The sequence below is a fragment of the Zonotrichia albicollis genome, chromosome 3 (genome assembly GCF_047830755.1).
Source record: "Zonotrichia albicollis isolate bZonAlb1 chromosome 3, bZonAlb1.hap1, whole genome shotgun sequence".
Lineage (NCBI taxonomy): Eukaryota > Metazoa > Chordata > Aves > Passeriformes > Passerellidae > Zonotrichia > Zonotrichia albicollis.
In genome coordinates this window covers 115,614,430-115,627,160 of record NC_133821.1, presented here as the reverse complement: position 1 = coordinate 115,627,160, position 12,731 = coordinate 115,614,430, and the positions used below count along the sequence as shown (strand labels likewise).

Below are 12,731 nucleotides of genomic sequence, written 5' to 3'. Positions count from 1 at the left end.
TTGCATCTTTTGGGATATATTTCCCATGTCACATCAGCAGGACTGCTAAATTTACAAAAACTAAATAAAATGTAGCATTTTATTATGAGGACTATAGGAACGACTTTATATAGATTATTTACATGTTCATTGCTCTTAAACAATGATTCTGTAAGTTGTAGCTTTGGAAATTACTGGACTAGAAATCCCTGGTTTAATGCACCTGCACTTGCTGTGTCAGATGCAGCCAGTGTTTTTCCCCAAATGAAGGCATTAGTCCTTCACTGAGATGATGATTTCTGTGATTTTTAGATACCTGCCTTGACAATGAAGTGCAAGAAGGTGCTCTTTAATAAAAGTTACTAGCACAGGACAAGTTGTGATAAGTGACATTTGGAAGGGCTGAGAAATGGGTGCTGCATGTTAGAGATCCTCAGGAGCTTCAGAGAAATGCATCAGTGGGAAGAGTCTCAATAAGAAGATTCAGCCTCTGTAATGGGAGGCAGTGGTGAGATTTTCCTTTACAACTAATGGACTAAATACTTTTGTTTGAGTTACATAGCTCTGGTTTTTCCTCGTCTTGTTTTCACTTAAGGTTGGTAAATGGCACAGAGTTAGGACGGATGTCCTAAACTGAAGGGCATCCATTGTGAGGAATGAAGTTTTTCTATTGCATGTTTTGTTCACCTTTTCTAATAATAAAAGAATAAAAATACCCTCAACTATTTGAAAACTCATTTTCCCTAGATTCTGAAGAAATGTAAATGTCAAGAAGGTTGAGGAAAGAAAAAAGGGAACTTATTCAGATTTATTGGGAAACTCATGGAAGGGTAGCCAGAGCTATTTATAGATGTGAGGAAAATAAGTGCCTTGTTCTAGATCAGCTCTTCAGCTCTACCTTTCCCAGAAACACAGCTTTCCACATAGTATCACATGCTCATACTTCTAAATCAAGATTTACCATTTAGATGCTCTTAATATTGACCTTTCATGTACATGTTTGTGCAGTAAGTCAGAATGTCTCTGTTTCAACTACATAAAAATTTTTTTTTCTTTGCCTACCACTGTGAATTCATGTTTTTTGTTTTTTATTAAAACTATTTCACACATGTACACACAGATACATGTAAGACAATTGCTCAGATTTTTTGCAATGGGTCCTTTTCTGAGGACAAACTGCAGTTTGGGGCTAAAAATGGTAAAGTCTCTGGAGAAGGTTCGAGGGAAATCTGATCAATGTATTGGAATACCTGATGGAAGGAAAGAATGAAGAAGAGGGAGCCAGATTGTTCTCAGTGATGCCCCTGAGCAGGACAAGAGGCAATGAGCACAAACTGAAACACAAGATGACACATTCTGTGGCACAGGTTGCCTACAGAGCTTGTGGAGTCTCCATCCTTGGAGATACTCATCATCCTGGGCATTGACTGCTTGAGCTGGTGGAGGCTGGACTAGATGATCTCCAGAGGTCCCTTTCCAGCCTCATCCCTTCTTTGTTCTATCATCTGAAATACGCCTGTGGTTGGTTTCTTTGCTTCATTGTACTGATTGCTGAAGAAGGTAGCAAGAGGGGAAAAGAAAGAACACCTGTCATAAGGAATTTGGCATGTTGAGAACAAACCCAAGAATCTTCTGCATTTCCTTTTTTTGTTATTTTGGGAGAAGTAATGTATCTCTCTGTTTAAGTTAGCAGGAAAATCTAGATACAACTTAACTGGAATAAAATTGTGATAACGTTTTCAACATGCAGATCTGTAACGTACAAAACACACAACTGTTTTATGGGAGTGTGGTTGTCACTCCAAAGCCTGAAAGTTACACCAAGGACTAAGAAAAATAACCCTATTCTTGGGCACTGGCAGTAGTTTCTGGGTAGAAACTGAGTTGTCTATAATACACTAGGAATGGTTTAGTTTGTATATCTTTAAAATTTGGTTTATGTAGACCTTGCACTGAATTGGGATTGCCATGGTTTAGGTGAGAGTTATTCCTGCTTACTCTGTTGGAAACTGAGGATAGCAGTTACCTGTTCATAGTGTCAAACATGACGCATTTGAACATATGTTCAAATTCAGGTGAAAAAGAGGACCAAGTTTACAAAACAGTGAGATGTTTGAGTGTTTTAGGGAGGTACTGTGTATAATTGTGGTGAATTCCCATCTTTTGAATGTTTACTATTTTACCATTGTCAGGAATTGTCTCTGCTCACCATCAGAGGTGGGTTCCCTTTTATCACATCTTGGTCTCTCTAGATTTTTCTTTAGGGCAGTGCCACAGATTTTTGCACATACCCAGTGTTCTGAAACGAACAAAGAAAATAGCTGGCCTGGTTAGGATTTGGAATCTAATGGCTAGTCTATGCTTGAAGTTACTTTGGAATAGTTACTAAAAGTAAATTAAAATAACCAGGGATTGATGTGTTCACAGGGAGACCTTGCACTTTCTGATTTAACTTTGGCATACAGACAATTACAGGTGCCCTTGAGCTGTCATGGTGAAATCTGTGTGATGGTGATCTTTCTGGATTTTGTTAATGAACATAAAGCCACTGCAGCTCTTCAGCATCTTGTGGCATTTTGCATTCATGTCCTTGCCAGGCAGATGGTGGAGTTGAGGGTTGTGGAGGTTGGCCTAGCTCTGGAAGTGAGGTGTGTGAATTGCCTGGGGAAATTTCCTGCTCGCATTTATTTATATGTGCAGATGAGAAGGAAGGGCATCTCCAGACTTTCACATTTAAATACCTAAATCCAGCACCTGGATTCATTTAAACATAATAGGTCTCTCTCCCTGCCCCCCATCACATAACCAGCAACAAAATACTTGCATTGTATTTATGATTTAATAGTACACTCCATTCTCTGCTGCAATAGGGGTTTGAGTAATGTAACGAGAAACTCCTATGGCATTACCTTTTAAAGAAACTAATTTCTGTAAAGGTGGAAGAGCAGCAATAGAGGGAATAGTTCCAGACACTATCTGTAAATACCTGTGCTGTGCATGCTATGCCTGTAAGCACCAGAAGCCAGTTATGCCTTTTTGTAATAACAAGTTGAGAAGGACAAAAGGGATAATTGCCTCTAAGCACATTTTCTGTAGCTGGAGGATATTTATATCATTGAATTTTAAATATCTAGAGTAGATACTAAAGTTAGGACACTATTCTCCTAGGGTCCTGTCACTGAGTAGATGGGTTCTTCTGTAGGGTAATTCAGATCAGATTAGTCTTCAGCTGAGGTCTTCAGTTGACCTTTGGAGAAGCAGAGGTCTGTGTAGACCCAATACAATTCCTGTTGGAAGCTAGCATCAGTGGATTCAGAGTAAGAGGTTGCTTACCCCTTGGTGCTCTCTATTAGTCCCCTAGCTTGACTTGCTTCCACCAAAGGCCACCACTTGCATTGCTCTGTTAGTTGAACCAGGTTTGATTGCTCCCTACAAAATGTCTTGGTTAAAACTAGAAGACTGCTTGTTTTCTAGTAGTTGTCCCTTTGGTTGTTTGGTTGTTTTTTTTATCCTCTCAATTTGGCTATTAAAGCAAGCAGAAGGAAGGGGGCATTTAGCTTCAATTAAAAGAATAACAAGCAGCAGGTGGGAACATGTTGGTTGTGCAAATGCTTTAATTCAAATTAGCATAAATGAGGATGGCCACTTTTGATTGTGATCCAAAGCTTCTAAATTTTTACATAGTTCATCTCAGTGCTGTGCCACAAAAATGTCCAAAGTGAGGCTGTTTATTTGCACCTCATGGTGGTGACTCAAGCCCTAAAGTATAAAATGCTACTGTGAACATATGAGAACGTTCAGGTCCTAAATGGCTTCAATAAATCCCCCAAAAAAGATCCTTCCTTACAAACAGACGTTGGAACTTTTACATTAGAAAGGCTTATAAGACCATGTCTAAAATATGGTGAAGGCAGTGGTTAGCAAATCTAAGCTGGAGGGAGGGGCAGCAGTTCTCTGATGTGTTTTTTTCAGGACTGTTTTCCTGATCTTAAGCTGCATTGGCCCATGAAGCTAACATGCACCCCTTTGCAGTCCTAAATACAGTCAGTATTCCAGGAGCTCTTTCTGGATGTGCAGTCTTAGACCCCAAATCTGTTTTCTGTGTTCCTATTCGGTAATTGGCTGATCCACTTTTAGTTTTGTCCTCTTTGTATACTAGAGGTGTTTATCTTAACATCTACATTTATTTTTAATATTCCTCTCTGAGACTCATGCTTTTCTTTTATACTTAGTCAAGTAGTTGATTACATTTCAAAACAAGGTTTTTCTTCTGATCTGGGTTCTGCTTGACTGAGAGTAAGTGGAGGATAGTGCTATTGGTGTATTCCTTCTTTTCAGATCTGGCTACTGTATCTTCTTTCTTTCTGTGTGTAGAGCCAAAGGTTTTATATGTGTCTGCATTTGCAGCCACAGTTCTGGCATGGATCCCTGGCTCCTCCTCATTTGACTGATGCTTTTGGGGTATGAAGTATGGGTTGACTTGTATACACACATAAACACAAAATAGAGATGTTAGCCCTGTATTCATGAAGGATTTAATTTATTATGGAGAAATCATCTAATGCCTTATATTGCTACTTCAAAGATAAAATCTTCTTATCTTTAAAAGTTAACCAATGATTTCTATGTAGGAAATTAAGCCTATTTTCTTCTGCGGTGTTGGATCATTTAAAATATCATAATACTGTGTTGTGCAGTTTACTTTGTTACTGCCAGTATAAAGAAATTTGAAATTAATATTCTCCCTGAGTTGTCAGTGTCTGCTAATTCAGAGATGACAGAAATATATTTAAAATATATTCAAACTATATATTTGTCTTGCTTTGCACTTAATTTGTTTCCCTTTGACTGTGTTGCAAAATGCCAAGTGTACATAAAATAATGAATAAATAAAAAATAAATTATTTGTCTACATTCATTGACCTTTCGTGCATTCCTTTTAAAAACCAATAAAATACAACACAATATGATGCATTCTGAGGAACAGTTTGTTTATATTTTTATCACTGTTCATTTTGAAATAGGTTGGTTTTTCTGATATTAATTTGTAACCTAGCTTTGTAAAAAAATTATTATTAGAAAAGTGTATTATTGTTTAATGGTTGGCTTCCTCTAGTCCAATGGAAGCACATGGAACTAGGTGTGTTACGCAAAATAGATGCTTCACTGCCTGAAACAGTTTGTGGTACAGAGCAAGAGACAACAGATGTATGTAGACAGATGGGATATAAAGCAGAATATGGAGATTACAATGTACCAAGAGAGACCTCCAAGAAAAATATAATTGTTGACTTCCTTTCAAGAACAATTTCCTAGTCTAGTGCAAATTATGTTACCATAAGGTATTTCTTAATCCCTTTAATTATGTTCGCACTGGTACAGTTGCTTTTAAATGTGGAGCTTAAGTAACATGATAAATTCTGAATTTAACAAAAATGTTAAGGCCTCTGCAGCTTTGAATATGGGCACCAGGGGAGGACAGGTGATCAGCTGGGCTCTACTTGTCCAAATGTTGAATTGAAAATGAGCAACTGCTTTGCTAGGAGTTTTTCCTCCTTTTGATGAGTTATCTAAAGTGGTTTTATAGGTTCCAAAGTTGATGTTGGTTTAATCGGGGCCCATTTTCTTCTAGACAAATTTTTTGAGTGTTAGGTTCTCCTGATAGTGTTAATTGTTCAAGGCAATTAGCTTAACCAGATACAGAGCTTTGAGTTTTCTAACATCTCTAAAGAAACTCTTAATAAGACTTTTAATCTCCAGCACCTCCTGAAGGGTTCTGCTTTTGTATCACAACTTTGCCTCAGGCCAGTTTAATTTCAAATGTGCTAAAACTGTCTTCTAGCATCAACTTAGAGCTGCTGGTGCTTACACTTATCCAGAAGTGTATGAACAAGGCTGGACCTGGCTTCTGTGCATTTGGATAAAACAAAGCTGACTTTTGATGCCTGCTAAAGTACAGTTCCGGGAATCATTTCTGGTGGCCCTGTTTCTCATTATATCTCTTTCACAGCATTGAAAATCCACACAAAAATCTGAACTGTGCCAGGTGTCTTTTCTTTCCTCTGTGGGGCACTTCTGGTAATGCAAACAGTTAAAAAACCTACACAGATAAAGCCAGATTTCAAGATCTGTCAGGATTTGCAGACTTTGATGCCTGAGAGCCGGTAATACACTTCTTTGCATTATTGTTTGGCAGATGTGCATTATTATTTGGGCAGCTTAAGGAGTTATGTGTTCTCCATGCCCATACTTTTACCTGCTTTATGTCTAGACAGAGTGAGGAAAGTTTAGTGTTCTGTGAAAACATTAAAAATGCAAACTTATCTCTGTTACTTTGCAATGCAATTGGCAATCTTGCCTGAAATTTAAACAGAACACTGCAGATCTGATACCATGCATGCTGCAATTGTTTATTCACTGGTAAAATCAAATGCTATCATATACAATGTAGGCATTTATTATCACAAACAGATTTTAACATAATGCTTTCCCTCCCTCCCATGTTTTTTAGAGCTAGAAATCAAAATGCCCTGATGCTGTGACCAGGCAGTTTTGAACTGACAGGTATCTTCAGAAGGTAAAATAAATGCAGCAGCATTTTTGTAGCAAGGTCATGCCCACCCCTCTGGATGCAAATGCACTAACAATTTTAGTTCAAACTTCAGGCCAGTATGTCTCTAAATGCAGCTGGAGGCCAGTGATGCAGTCTCCTAAATTTCTTTGTGAAAAGGATGAATCATCCTTAGATTTAGCCTTGTTAACTGGCTACAAGCTCAGGGCTCAAAGTGCACCACAGGCAAAATATTTTAAAATATATATATAATAAACATTAAATTGTCTGTATTTAAAAACTGCACTGAATGTGAAAGATGTGACTGGCAATCTACCAGGGTTTTCTTTTCCAGTACCTATGTCTAATAATAAATGTTAACATTACTGTAGCACAGAAGGCCTACCATAGAAGAACCTAAAAGAAAATTACTGTGTTTAGGATAAACTTCAGAGAACTTACTGTGTGGTATCTCTGTTTAGAGAAATCTTCATTGTGTTTTTGCCATTGCTTCTGCTTAGTAATTGCAAAGGGTTTGTCTGCAAAATTATCTGTCACAGGGAGGGTTCATTGAAGGTGATGACATGCTATTTTCAACATATGTCTATTTTTTTCCCCCATAACATTCATTGTTATACTTGATACAGTGCCTTGTATCAAGTATGGGGAACTTTCATTCCCCCAGCAGATATCTTTTCTAGAGCCCCTACCTAGTACTGAATATAAGATGCTTCTCTTTTTAAAATTATTGTGGAAGGGAAGAAAAATGGTGGGACATAGCCCTCAGGCACCCTGGGCTGTTTTTATCCATGCTGTGGCTGCTGCTGGACCTGGGGAGAAGTTTTGAAGCAGTTCTGATTCATTTTCCATTTGTGTGTCACCAGGTAGTGTTTAGTGTATCTGTTACTAATGGCACTCATGGAGAAAAAGGTAATGCAAGAGTAAAACACTATCTTTGAATTGGCTAAGAGAAAGAATTTTTAAGATCAAAATATTGTGGGCACTGATCAAACTGAGAGATCTACAATGCTGCTCTGATTTTTTTTATATCTATACTTTTAAATAATTCAGTATTTTCAGAGAGTTATGGCAGCTTTCAAGTTAAACTATTGATCGATGGGTGTTCTGCTGCTCTCCAAAAGGTGCAGAGGCTTTCACATCTGTGTCTCCTCTGCTCAAAGTGGCAGATATTCTTAAAGAGGCACAGATTAAGGATGTCCAGCTAATGATTCAGTGCTGTCTGTGCCCTGATAGGAAAAAGTCCTTTGTGAGGGGGTGAGGTTACAACCCCTCTTTTTGCCTTTTCCTGAATATACAGTCCTTAGGCAGTTTTTACATCTTTCAGTTCCCTTAAATATTGTAGGAGACTAAGTGAACAATACAGCCTCCTGTCTCTTTGCAAGGAAGTACATGTTCTGCCTTGCTCCCTAGCATATCTTTTTCCTCAGAACAGCACAGTCTCCTTACAAAAAACACTTTTCCCCAGAAGCCTCCTAAAATAATGAGCTTAAATTTGGAAGAATGAGGGAATTCCAGCTTTTTGCATCTTTCTGTCTGCTGCTGAATGATTCATGTCTGTTGTGGCTCTGCTCACACACAACAGCAGGATCTACCCAGGGAAGGCAGAGGCTGTTCCCTCTGGCCGAGAAATAGCAATGCTGTATCTTGTCTCAAAACAGATACGAGAAAATGGTCCATGTTCCCTTGGGATGCTCTTCTGTATTGGGTAACAGGTTGGAATTGTAACATTTCAATGAGGCTGTTATTCGTGTTTTACAGCACTCACAGCTGCTGCAGCCACTGCCTCTGAGGTCTCCTGCAAACTCCACAATGTGTCCTTACCCCGACTCTCTGCTTGCAGCTGAATTTTACCTTAACTCGAAGTTGTTCAACACATGTAAATGGTGGGGTTTCCCCTGCCTTGGCCATGTGGGCTGTGTGTCTGGGACCAGCAGGAGCCTCCTGCAGCTAGCCTTATTCCTCTGGTGAGAGTCAGGTCCCAGTCTGGCAGTAGGGCAGTGCTGGAATGTGGGAAGCCTTGGATTCAGGCCAAGGGGAATTCACTGCAGGTGCAGCTGAGGCTGAGCTGCTGGGCTGTGTGTGCGTGCTCGGGGTGAGCCCCTCCTGCCCTCTCACTGGAGATGTGCAGGCAGGAGGGCAGGAGTCACAGTGCTGGGCCAGGCAGGGGAGAGCGAGATTGATTTCAGCCTTGTGGGCAGAGCCTGTGGGAAGTGAAGGGGAGTGAAACCCAATCTGTGGATATGAAACCTCAAGTGCCTGGCCCCTGCTGGGGTTGGGCCTGTATTTCTGAATGGTCAGCTGGAGGGGAGGCAGGAGCAAAGCCAAATGGACTAAGAGCCTCTCTGCAGGTCCTCTGGAACACTCACCTCTCTTGGCTGGCTGCACAAGGCAGGTGGGCAGGCTGGGCTGTGTGTCCTCTCTCTTGCCCAATCCAAAGAGGCAGACATGCATGATTAAATGAGGGACTGCTTTAAGCTAAAGGCCTAATTCCAACCAAAATTTAAAACTGCTGGTTTGGGATATGATATGATATTATATGATATGATATGTGATATATGATATATATACTGAGCATGTATACAAAATTAGTATGCAAAAGGCCAATGTTCTCCAGCTCCTCAGACCTATTAGCAGATAAATCAATCCTTACTTATCAGCTGGTTTAGGAAGGGTCCCTGGGACAAAGCCAGCTGTTCCTTTTGGAGGCTGGACCTTATGGCTTTCTGCCTGCTGTGAACAGAGCTATCTCCACAGGTAGGATAGACACAGACTTGGTCTGTACTTGAAGATGTAGCCACAGCTTACCTTTCCAATTCCTGCTGTACCCTCAGCATCTCCTTCCTGCTAGCTGAACAAGTCCAGCATTGATGTTCAGCTGGAAAACAGGTTATTTTCTCCCACGTCTGCTCAGTGCTACAGTATTGGCTGCCTGTAGTGTGATTAGCTCTGTGCAGAATGCTTGTTTCTTTCTAAAACTTAATCTGTCTTGGGTGTTTTGTTTTGTTTTGTTTCAGCTCAATTTGCTTGTTGAGTTAACAAGAGACTCTGAGATCGTGATATGTCACTTATCAGTTTTCAGTGCAATGAAGTCTGCTGCAGCAGAATGTCTGAACGTCTTGGGTTCTTGATATTCACAATATTTTAACATTTTCAGCACCTACATACACAGCATGGCAAGTGGTAGTTACAAACCAGCAGCACTGAAATAAACACAAGATGTAAACCTGTGTGGTCGTACCAGCCCGTGCTGCCACAAGGTGTGGGCCCAACATACAGAGCCCAGCTCCTGACAGATCTCAGATGGCCTGGGGAGGCTGTTATAAAAAGAGACCACCCAGACAGCATGAGAAGGGCCCTGCAGGTCTGTCCCAAGATCTCTGTTCCTGGGAAACAGGGGGTTCACCTGATGGGGGGGATTTTTGGGGTTGTGGTTTCTTTGGAGGTGTTTGATGACACCGGTCTGGCATGTGGGGTGGTTTGCCTTTTGCAAGAGCAGAAGCCATTTGGTGAGATGGTGGGAATGGTGGGAATCATTCCCTTCCCAGAAGAAGAGAAGGCGCTGGCAGAGCTGTGCTCTGCCACTGCCCCGTCTGTGCCCTCACTTGCTGGGGATGTGCAGGACAGGAACAGCTCCTGTGGGATGCCTGGATGTGCGGGGCAGGGAACAGCTCCTTGTGGGAAGCCTGGATGTGCGGGGCAGGAACAGCTCCTGGGGGATGCCTGGATGTGTGGGGTGGGGAGCAGCTCCTGGGGGATGCCTGGATGTGCGGGGCAGGGAGCAGCTCCTGTGGGAAGCCTGGATGCGCTGGGCAGGAACAGCTCCTGGGGGATGCCTGGATGTGTGGGGTGGGGAGCAGCTCCTGGGGGATGCCTGGATGTGTGGGGTGGGAGCAGCTCCTGCGGGATGCCTGGATGCGCTGGGCTGCACCTCCCTGCGAGCCTGAGGGCAGCAGCAGCAGCGACCCCGCGCTCACACAGCAGTGCGGTCAGAGCAGCCGAGCCTCACGGGTGTCCCCTCCACGGAACCAGCCATGGGTCTGCTGCTGTGCCACGGGGAAATGACAGAGCTTGGTCCCGTTCATCCTGGTCCCATCCAGCATGCCTGAGCTGGAAGAGGGATTGCCAGTCTGAGGGACTGCACAGCTCCCCATTGCGAGGAGAAGGGGAGGCAAATGGCATCTCTCCCAGTTTTTGGGGCTTACAAATAAACCATGGATTTTCTGGGTGGTGGTTTTTGTTGGGTTATTTTAAAGTCCCTTCCAGACCACAGGACAAGCAACACTTCTAACATGGGATTTAGATGTTTCTGTGTGTGTATTTTAAAAACAACAACAAAAAACAACACACAAAAAACCCCCAAAACATAAAAACAAATGAAAAAACCAAACAAAACCCAAACAAACAAAAACCAAGTCACCAAAAAATAAAAAGAAAAAAAGGAAGAAAAGACAACAAGTGTACTCACGACTTTGTCATCCCCCTCCCAGAGGCGCCTCTCCGACGGGTGTCCCTGAGGCCGGCCCCGCTGTCCTTGCTCTCAGGGACAGCGCAGGGCCTGGGAGCGGGGTGCAGAGTGCGGGATGCGGGATGGGGGATGCGGGGTGTGGGATGAGGAATGGGGGATGTGGGATGCAGGATGCGGGATGGGGGATGTGGGACACGGAATGCGGGGTGTGTGGGATGCGGGATGCAGTGTGCGAGATGCGAGGTGCGGGGTGCGGGGTGCAGGATGGGGGATGTGGGGTGCGGGATGCAGGATGCAGGATGCAAGATGGGGGATACGGGATGCGGGATGCAGGATGCGGGATGCGGGGTGCGGGATGCGGGATGCAGGATGCGGGATGTGGGATGGGGGTTCAGGATGCGGGGTGCGGGATGGGGGATGCGGGGTGCAGGATGCAGGATGCAGCATGGGGATGAGGGGTGCGGGGTGCGGGATGCAGGATGAGGGGTGCGAGATGGGGGATTCGGGATGCGCGGTGCGGGATGGGGGATGCGGGGTGCAGGATGCAGGATGCAGCATGGGGATGAGGGGTGCGGGGTGCGGGATGCAGGATGAGGGGTGCGAGATGGGGGATTCGGGATGCGGGATGCGCCTCGGCCCTTCCCGAGGGAGCCCCCGCTGCCGCGGCGGCCGCTGGGGGGCGCCCGCGCTCCACGCGCGGCCCCAATCCTCGTCCCGGCCCCGTTCCAAGCCCCAGTCCCGGCCCCAATCCTAGCCCCAATCCCGGCCCCATTCCCAGCCCCAATCCTGCTCCCGGCCCCGATCCCAGCCCCAATCCCGGCCCCATTCCCAGCCCCAATCCCGCTCCCGGCCCCGATCCCAGCCCAAATCCCTCTCCCGTTCCCAGCCCCAGTCCCGGCCCCGTTCCGAGCCCCAATCCCGCTCCCGTTCCCAGCCCCAATTCTGCTCCCGTTCTCAGCCCCAGTCCCGTCCCGGGCCGTGGCGCCTTCCCCCGGCCCGGGGCGCTGAGCCCGGCCCGCTGAGCGGGGCCAGACGCTGCTCCGCGGGAAGCAGGAACGGGACCCCCGCCTTCAAAGAGCCCCCAAACCCCAGCGCTGCCCGTCCCCCGCCAGCCCGAGCCTGGGAAAAGCCGCTCCCCAGCCACACCGGCGGCGGGGTCGTTCCTCAGAGGCGGTGGAAGCCGTCTCGCCCCTTTGTGCATCTTGCGGGATTTCTCCTCGCGCAGGCAATTGGCAAAGGTTAGGAAGGCGTCTTTAGATCCACCATAATCCCAGTTTAAATATTAAAAGTATAAGCAGCCTAGGCCCAATATTTACCTATGTAACTCCATAGATTTCCCTCCAGACCTGGACTTCCAAGAATTTAAGGGATGGTTTGCGTTTCTTCCTTTTTTTCCTTCCCCCACCCCTTCTTTATTTTCCCCCATCCCTTCCTATTTATTTAACAAACTAACCTAAAGAGGAGGGGGGGAAAGCTAACAAAAAAAAGGCAGTATTTTTATGACCCAGAAATAGCCAGTCTCCCTGTCTGTAACATGAAAGGAAGGCGAGATTCCATCCCCGCCGCCCGCTTTGTCACCGTCTGGGTTTAAGTGGCCGCCACATCAACACAAAAGGCCAACACGCACACATCCCAAAACTCGACACAAAACCTCAATTGGCTCAATAGTGAAGATGGATATTTCGATAACGAAATAACCTCCCTGCCCTGGTGGGG

General features: G+C 44.5%; 1 long non-coding RNA gene across 1 annotated transcript; it reads right to left on the bottom strand.

Annotated features, from left to right (window-relative positions):
- Positions 1-727: 727 nt before the first annotated feature.
- LOC141728628 (uncharacterized) lies at positions 728-11,367 on the bottom strand. The gene is made up of 2 exons (XR_012579785.1): positions 11,016-11,367; positions 728-1,530 (listed from the first exon to the last, which is right to left on the bottom strand). It is a non-coding gene; the product is annotated as an uncharacterized LOC141728628 (long non-coding RNA).
- Between the last annotated feature and the right edge of the window lie 1,364 nt (positions 11,368-12,731).